Source organism: Prionailurus bengalensis, chromosome A1, assembly GCF_016509475.1.
Source record: "Prionailurus bengalensis isolate Pbe53 chromosome A1, Fcat_Pben_1.1_paternal_pri, whole genome shotgun sequence".
Lineage (NCBI taxonomy): Eukaryota > Metazoa > Chordata > Mammalia > Carnivora > Felidae > Prionailurus > Prionailurus bengalensis.
This window is the reverse complement of record NC_057343.1, coordinates 129,082,096-129,091,596: the sequence shown is the minus strand read 5'-3', so window position 1 is coordinate 129,091,596 and position 9,501 is coordinate 129,082,096. Positions and strand designations below refer to the sequence as shown.

Genomic DNA, 9,501 nt, shown 5'->3' with positions numbered 1-9,501 from the left:
ACATATGCTGGTGTTCTCCCTATAATCCATCATAATTTTTTTTCTCACCCCCCCATTCTGCTTGTGTCTGACAATAGCAGTCAGGGCTGGGTCGACCTTTTCTCTCATTTCACACTTGGAGCCCAGATTCTACGAAATGTGGATAATGTTGAAGATGACTCGGTCCTAAGCACTTGTTGGGGGGAATGACTGTCTATACATGTGGTCCTGGTCCTGAGTCCCTGGGCCTCGCAGAAGCCTGCCCAGTCACTGCCAGTGCCTGTCTGCATGGCATTTTTACTGTGGTGTCTTGTCTTATTACAGTCATCCTCTACTTGGAGGGCTGTGTCGGTACAGTTTCTTACTTTTCTGAAGGGCTGAGAATCCGGAATCCCTGCATGGAGGCTGGCTGCAGCCACTGTCTTTCTGGGGGACCCTTTTCTTAGGACACCCTGGCCCCTAGGCTCTGCTCTCCTTTGTAGAGAAGTCTTTTTATTTTCTTCTGGAGTGGTGGTAGGGTGAGGTGAGAAATTCTTTTCTTTTCCTTTTTAATTTGTCTCAGACACTTTGTAAAGACCTCAGTTCATTTTTCTTAGCCTTAAGTGTTTATTGTCACACACATACTCAGAAATCAATGCTAGGAAATTTCAGAGGCCTTGTCCGCTTTCTGCCTCAGTTTACCACTTCGCTAAGACAATGGACAAAGAACTGACCATATGCTTGTAAAAGGGGAGTATTTAAAAAAAAAGTAGATAATATCTCAACTCCTTCCACCCTTTCATAAATATTGATAGAGCCTATTTGAAAATTTTACAAAGTAAATTCTAGAAATTATAAATTATACATTATATAATACATATGTTACAAATGTCATTGTGGCATAAATATACATTGAAATTACTTCCTTTAAAGCACTTTCTCTTGAACTTTGAACATTTTGAATTGGATTAAGAATACAGAACAAGCACATCTCTTAAAAGTGTCAGACATGCTAGATTTCTTTCTTGGCTCCCATGGAAAAAGTAAACACAATATAAAACACCCATTAAATTTTAGAGGTTAAGAATGTCTTTTATGTAAGTTATGCTAAAAGAATTCTTTAGCTCTATAAACTTGTAGATTACAAATGAGTTACCATTTACAGAAGATGGCTGAGCATTTGTCAGATGAAGTAATTTTCACACAGAGGTAAAAGACTTCTTGAAACAACCAGGATTTCCTTTAAAGTCTAACTTATCGATTGATATATTTGGAAAACAAAAAAACTGAAATGTCATGCAGCTAGTTTCAGAATGTGTAAAATTGTTGTAATTTCTTGCAATTGATCTGGTTTGATTATTGCCTGTGAAGTTGGAGGACAGGTCAGGAATGTCACAAATGCTAAAACAGGAGTAAGTGAAGTGAGCTTATTGTGAACATGGCCTTTTTCCTTGAAAAGAAGGATGGCAGATTGTTATATTGAGAATTACAGAGTGGGAGGAGCACAGTAGCCCTTTATACACCTGAAAAAGAGTTTTCCTGGCCCCAAATCCTCATTCCCTGCCCCCAATTCTTCAAAAACAAAAACAAACAAAAACACACCAAAACTCTTGATGTCTTCTCTTCTGGAATATTTTCTTAGTTGTATTTATCACATCTTTAAGTATAGATGTGATAAGCAGTACAAATAACTTCATGGCATGAAATTATGGAGGAAATAAATTTTCGGCTTTGTACCCTTTGGGCTGAGGGTAGCCAGAGTTTTATGTGGATGTCTGAGTTCCCCTCTCTCCAGGAGAGAATTAACTGGCTATTGTTGTCTAGACCTGTGCCCCTGAGCTACTGCACTGGACTGGTGCTGAGGGAAGACTGGAAAGTTGAAGGGTTGAGGTTGAACCACAGAGGATGTAGCAGTGCTGCGACCCCTGAGGATGGTGCCTTCTGAAGAGACACTGTGACTTTCAGTGACACATTACATTTTGGAAGAGCAAAGTATCATATTCACATACTTGGTTTTGCTGTGAAGAAAACTCAAGCCTTCCAAAAATAGAAAGGATGGTCACTGAAGATGAGGTCACATATCAACAAAATACAACTTTCTGTGTCAGTGAAGTTGTCCCTATTGAGGTCAGAGGAGAATCAGAGGGAATGGTGGATCGAGAACCAGATGAGTGAAAGGTGAGGATTTTCAGGAAGGGGGTGACCAGCCCTGCCACATGCTCCTGGCACATCTAGGGGCTGACCACTGGAAGGAACAACATGGGGACATTATGCCTATGATGCACACTTTGACTCTGGTCGCAGTGGGCTCCAGAGAGAGCAGGTTGGGAAGACAAGAATACCAAGTGAGGACAACTCGTTGAAGCTTTGTTGACAGGTTATTACACCACGTAAATTGCAAAGGAGAATTTTATGATCAAAGAACAGCTTTCTTTGAGATCTGGGTGTAATCGCTTTTGAGGTCATAGAGAGTCAAGGTCATCTGTGATTAAATCGTTCAGGAAAGTTCCTCCCTAGAAAGTTTACTTTCCTCAAAGTTTTTCTTACTGGAATGTCCTTTCTAACAAAATGCATCATGGACTCCAATGCAAAGCTAATGAAATTTCTTTCCCATACGAACTCGAGATTTGCATTTATCGATTAAAAAAACAAGAGCTTGTTGGCTTGATTTGGTGCCGGACAGGATCCCACAGAGAGCACTTCTGCCTTATCACTTCTCCTTCCTTGATTTTCTACCATTAGTTTCCTCAGAGTTTCATGGAGTGTCTGCTAACAGCTCTGGCTTCTCCCCCTGCCATGTGGTGACCCTCCTCTTGGAACACATTGGCTCACTGGGTAGGGGGTGGAGGTCAGGAGGGATGAAATCATCGTTGCACTTCACTGTCCCCTTTTCCTGAGAGGACTTCCACAGCAAGGGAGTCTGTATTTTTAGAATTAGCATGTTCTGTTTCAGTGTTGTGAACATTCATTTTAAACTTACTATATTTAGTAAAGGTTTAATTATCCACGTAGGGAAACTAGTTTCAAGCTGTCACTTTTCATTCCTTGCTCATCAAAACAGCCCCCTGCAGCTGAGAATGGCACTTTCCCCTACACCTGGTGAGGGCAGTAGACAGGAACAATTGTACTACTGGAGCTGAGTGTGAGCACAGCAGCAGGGGAAGCTCCTCTCAGTGTCTCCCACCCCGTCTGGCCCCTCCTCTGTCACTGGGACCTTCCTGCTGCAGCACATTCTCTCTGAGCTGGGGCTGTGGGCGCTGGGTGTCTGCTCCAGTGCCAGGGAAATGTCTTCCCTTCCCACACAGGAATAATGATTAGATTTTCCAAAATAACACTCAGGTAACAGGATCTCTTTGTGCTGTTTACAAGTACGTAAGATGTTGGAAAATGGCACTGAATGATGAGATTTCTTGGATTTTCTGAGATACCATTCATTCCTTTGTTTCCTTGCTCAGTTCTAGCAGGTGGATATAGACATGGATGAGTTGATGCATGGAGGCAACTGAAGGGAGAATGAGCAAGGGCCAATGGGCACTGAAGATGGTTTGAGACATTAATAGAATATGGTAGACGTGAACTTACTCATTCAGCAAATATTTATTTATTGGTTGTGGGATAGTTAGGGAGCTTGGCACTACCTTAGTGGGGGCCATACAGATGAATATGTTTTTCTAAACATATTCTAGTAAATGGATAATTACAGAGTGAGAGCTCAGAAGAAATGTCTTTGGAGTGTGCAACAAAGGAGCCTCAGATGACTGGGTCAGCGGAGGGAAGGGATACTAGAGCTGAGACCAGATGCTGCTATCCAAACTTACTGTGTATGTGAGTCACCTGGGAATCTTGTTATAATGCAGATTCCTATTTTGAGCTGGAGTTAGGGCCTAAGATTGTGCATCTCTAACAAGCTCCCATCTGAGGCTGATGTTGCTGGTCCACGGACCACCTTTTGAGTACCAAAGTTTCTAAGGGGTGGTATAAGACAAAACACTGGTGCTGGGGGGAAATGAGTTTACAGGGAGGGACTAGCATATACATAGTCCAAACATGGGTTCTTTTATCCTCAGCTGAGGCACTGGTAAAGTAATTGTTCCCTCCCTTCCACGATCAGTTCTCAGGATACGTGTCTACCTGCCAGCACATTTTCCCCCTAAAGTTAATCTTTGTGTTCACTTTAATCTATACCTTTTATAAATACTGGGGCTTTGATTTAACAGGACATACTAAAGGTATTTTTCTATACTTCTTAGAATTTTCCAGAAAGAAAAATGGAGGGCAGAAATAAGATAAAACTAAAGACTAACCTGCAAAAGATAATACATGTGGAGAGCTGCCAATGCAGTAAAGATCAAGTACAGGTCCAGGAAGGCTCCCGGAAGGGGAGTTTGTAGGTGTAGATTTCAGACACAGTTGGAAGGAAAACATTTTCTTACACAGATGGCGTTCTGAGGGGGCAAAACCAATTTCTTCTTCTTTGGAATCATAGGAATGGCATCTACTTGTGGTGGTAGGGAACCTAGATCCCTAGACCTTACTTCATCACACAGAGAAATGGGAAAGGCAGAGTTGAATTAAAAAAAAAAAAAACTGTGGAAATGCCATTTTTGTCTGTCTCCTGGTGAGGTGGGTGGAAGAGAAGCCAAGTTATGCCTTGCGCTGTAGCTGCCTGTGTTTGTTGGCTGGAGAGAGGGAAAAGCTAAAGTTAATTGCATATACAACCTTGTCATGATGCGTTTCTCCCTGAACCAGGGAGAATTTCTGCTAGCCTGGAAGTACTGCCCTGCCCCTTCCCAACATGAACTAGTTCCAAAGTCCCAGAAGACTGTATGTAATTGACAGATGAGTGCACAAAGGCAACCAGAACAGGTTCCATGTAAAGATGGTGTAAGACAAAAGGCATGGGGGAGGGACAGATGTATGTATGGCAGAAAGGGTTCTTCACAATAATAAGTGGCCACCAAGGTGTTGAAAATGATGAGTAAGTAAATGGCTATGAATTAAGGCAAGTTAACAAAACAGGTGTAAGCAGAGCAAGTGAGAGCTTGGGGAAAATAATAGGGACATCACAGATGGAGATGAAACAAGAACTTCTAGAGCTCAGGAAGGAAGCAGAAGAGAAAAATAGAGCCGCCATTGAAATGCAAGCACCTTGGAATAAATGCAAAGAAGAACAGGCACTGCTGACATCCGTGATGAAGAGGGGAACAGGATTAAGAAAAGCAAGCAAAAATAGACTAGAAATGAACAAACATAGAATGGATGAAAGAGAATCCGAAAGATCTGGAAGGCAAAAGAATGGCAGCGTATGCATTATTGGTATCCTTTAAGAAGAAGCCTGGAGATGATACTCAGTAAAATGCTTTGGAAAATTAAATAAGACTTGAATCTCCAAATGAAAAGGCTGCACTGTGGCCCAGAGAAAATTGATACAGAATGATTAGCATTGACATGTATCCACGAACATTTACTGGCCCTTGAAGACAAAGTCTTTCATTTAGGCAAAAACAAAACAAAACAAAACAAAAACAACCAAACAAACCAAAAACCAAAGAAACAAACAAACAAAAAAACCTATTAAAAGGAGGAAAAATCAAGGTGGCATTATAGCAAAACAGATTACACAGTGGAATATCAAAAGCAAGAGAAGGGAATAAGAACATAAAATATGAGTACCCGAGTGTGCGACTTACCTTGACTCTTAGTTTGTTGGCAACAGTAACCAGGACCCAGTGTCTGCTTCTGTAGCTGGTGCCTGCTAAGCTGTAGCCACCATGTATGAGGGCATCTTCATTCCTGTTGGCCAGGCTGGTGGTCAGATTGGCAGTGCCTGCTGGGAGCCATATTACTTGGAACATGGCATCCAGCCTGATGGTCAGATGCCAAGTGAGAAGACCACTGGGGGAGGGGATGGCTCTTGCATCTTCTTCAGTGAGATGGGTGCTGGCAAACATGTGTCCAGGACAGTGTTTGTAAATCCAGAACCCACCATCATTGATGAATTTTGCACTGGCACCTACCATTAGCTCTTTCACCCTGAGCACGTCCTCACAGGCTGCCAATAACTACTCCCTAGGGCACTACATTGCTGGAAAGGAGATCATTGACCTTGTCTTGGGCCGATTTTGGAAACTGGCTGACGAGTGCACATGTCTTCAGAGTTTCTTGGTTTCTACATCTTTGAAGGGGGAGCTGGTTCTGGGTCCACCTCCCTCTCTCTGTTGATATGGGAAGAAGTCCAAGCTGGAGTTCTCCATTTACCCAGCCCCCCAGATGTCCACAGATGTAGTTGTGCTCTACAACTCCATCTTCACTACCCATCCCACCATTGAGCAGTCTGATTTTGCCTTCATGGCAATGAGTCCATCTGTGGTGTCTGTTCTAGAAACCTTGCTATTGAATTCCTAAATCACTGCTTCTCCCTGATTTGATGAAGCCCTGAATGTTGATCTGACAAAATTTCAGACCAACCTGGTGCCCTAACCCTGCATCCACTTTGCTCTGGCTGCATATGCCCTGTAATCTCTGCTGATAAAGCCTACCATGAACACCTTTCTATAGAACAGGTCACCAATGCATGCTTTGAGCCAGCCAACCAGGGGGTGAAATGTGACCTCCACTATGGTAAATACATGGGTTGCTGCCTGTCATGCTGTGGCATCATGTTCCTAAAGGTGCATTGTTGCCATGCCCCCATCAAGACCTGTGCAGCATCAAGTCTGTGGACTGCTGCTCCACTGGCTTCAAACTTGGTGCTAATTACCTGCCTCCCCACTGTGGTACCTGGTGGAGATGTGGCCCAAGTACAGTGAGCTATGTGTATGCTGAGCAACACCACAGCTATTGCTGAGGCCTGGGCTCACCTGGACCACAAGTATGACCTGGTGAATGCCAAGTGTCCCTTTGTTCACTAGTAGGTGGGTGATGGCATGGAGGAAGGGGAGTTTTCTGAAGCCTGTGCGGACATGGTTGCTTTTGAGTAGGGTTATGAGGAGGTTGGTATGGATTCTTCAGTAGGAGAGGATAAACAAGGAGAGGAATACTAATTACCATCCCTTTCAGCCTTCCTGCATGTCCCACTCATGACTTGAGCCTCAACGTTAGCTAACAAATATTAAAGCTTTCTGATTAGATTGTCTTCACTTTCGACTATGATCATGTCTTACTCTGCCATGTGTACCTGTAAGATTTTCCCATCATGTCCCAAAGCAAAGGCTTAGAAAACAACAAAATGAGTCCCCAAATTTGACCAAACATATAACCTTAACAATAAATGTAAATTGTCCCACTCACCTGTTAAGAGACTCGTATTTACAAAGAATGTGGAGTTCAGTTCTATGCAGTATAGGAGACGTGTGTAGAACAGTGAAACCCAGAAAGGCTGAAGGTGTAGAGAGTTGGGCAGAGATTGCTTTAGCATGAGTCATGTCCCAACCTGCCCCACCCCCCAGTTTATATGTTGAAGTCCTAACCCCTCTATGAGATTATATATTGGAGATAGTTTTTAAAGAGTGGTTGAGGTTATATGAGGTTGAAAGGGTGGGGCCCTGATCTGATAGAGCTGATGCTCTGGCAAAAACAGAGACACTAGAATGTAGTCTTTGCCATGGGAAGATGCAGAAAGTGGCAGTCTCCAAGCCAGGAAGGTTTTACCAGAATGTGACTATGCTGGCACCCCCATTTTGGACTTTCTAGCCTCCAAAACTGTGAGAAAGTAAATTTTTGTTTTTAGAGTCACCCAGTCTATGGTATTTTTTTTAGGGCGGCCCAAGCCAACAAAACAGACAACAAAGAAAATGCCAAGAGAGCGAGGGAGAGAGAAAGCAACAATCATAACTATATGGTTGTGTTCTAAATAAAAAGCATTAAATTAGATACAAAGGACATTTGATTATAGTAAAAGATGTAACTCGTGATATAACTTAATGTGTTAAAAAAATTTGTCGTGAAAACCAGTGCCAAAGTTACAGAAAATATAGGAATAGAAAGAAATGTTCAAATAACAGAAAACTTAAATCTTACCTATTAACTACGGCCAATAGTTATAAAGCTAAAAGAAAGAAAGAATATGGACTCTGAATGACCTGAGTAGGATAGCTCTAATGGATACACATTAAGCTATATACTCAGAAAAAGTTATACTGTCCTTTGATTGAGCAGTCAGAAAAATTAACTCTGTATTAACAGAAATTAAAACACCATATTGGAGACTGAGATCTTGGTAAAGCAATGCCAAATTGCAGAGGAAAATTCATAGCATTAAATACTTAAAATTAAGAATTTAGTGAATTTTAAATACCCAAAAGCAGAATTTATGAAATAATGTGAATTAGAGAAAACAGAGTAAGACACTAATAAAGATAAAAGCAAAAGCAAATGAATTGTAGAAATTTTTAAAATGGTGAAACTAAGTCTATTAGTTGGGTCTGGAAAAAATATTAAAATTGTTGGCTACACTCGATTTTATTTGAAAATTTTAAAAATTAAAAAATTTTAATTACAGTATAGATACCATACAGTGTTATATTAGTTTCAAGTGTACAATATAGAGATTCAGTAATTCCATGTCTGTGCTCATCAAGATGAGTATACTTCTGTGATGCCTAGATGACTCAGTCAAGTGTCCAACTCTTGATTTTGGTTCAGGTCATGATCTCATGGTTTGTCAGATTCAGCCTTGCATCTGGCTCCATGCTTATAGCATGGAGGCTGCCTGAGTGTCTCTTTCTCTCTCTGCCCCCCCCCCCCACGTGCTCCCGTGTGACTTCTCTCTCTCTCAATAAGTTACTTAAAAAAATGAGTGTACTTTTAATCTGCATCTGTTTCACCAGTCCCCCTCCATCCACTTGACCTCTGGTAACTGTTCTATGAGTCTGTTTTTTTTTTCTGATCTGTTCTTCCCTTTCGGTTTCTTAAATTGCATATGTGAGTGAAATCATAAGGTCCATGATCATGTTGTTGCAAATAGCAAGATTTCATTGTTTTTAATGGCTAAATAATACTCTATTATACAAATAAACGACATCTTCTTTATCCATTTATCAACTGATGGACATTTGGATTGCTTCCATAATTTGACTATTGTAAATACAGTAAGTAGGGGTGCATATATCCTTTGGAATTAGTGTTTTTGTAATATATTTAACGAGAATTTGCCATTTTAGAGCATACAGTTTAGTGGCATTGATTATACTAACAATGTTGTACAACCATCGTCATTACTTATGTTCAAATGTTTTTAATCCCCCTAAACAGAAACTCTGTGCCTGTTAAGCAATAGTTCCCCATTCTCCATCCCCCCACATTATGGTAAATTCCAATGTCTTTTTGTCTCAATTGTAATGTCTGGCTCATTTCATTTAGCACAATGCCCTTAAGGTTCATCCATTTAGCATATGTAATTCCTCCTTTTCTATGTCTGAATTATTTTCAGGTGGATTGCTTCCACCTTTTGGCTACTGTGAATAATGTTGCAGCACTCATTTATTTTTGCAAGGGAAAAAAGCAGGAATGGATGAAATAAGTAAACAATAGAGAAATAATGTC

At 41.2% G+C, this 9,501-nt stretch overlaps 1 pseudogene; it reads left to right on the top strand.

The window, feature by feature from the left end:
* Nucleotides 1–5,729: 5,729 nt before the first annotated feature.
* On the top strand, nucleotides 5,730–7,010 carry LOC122473994 (annotated as a pseudogene).
* The last annotated feature ends 2,491 nt before the right edge of the window (nucleotides 7,011–9,501 follow it).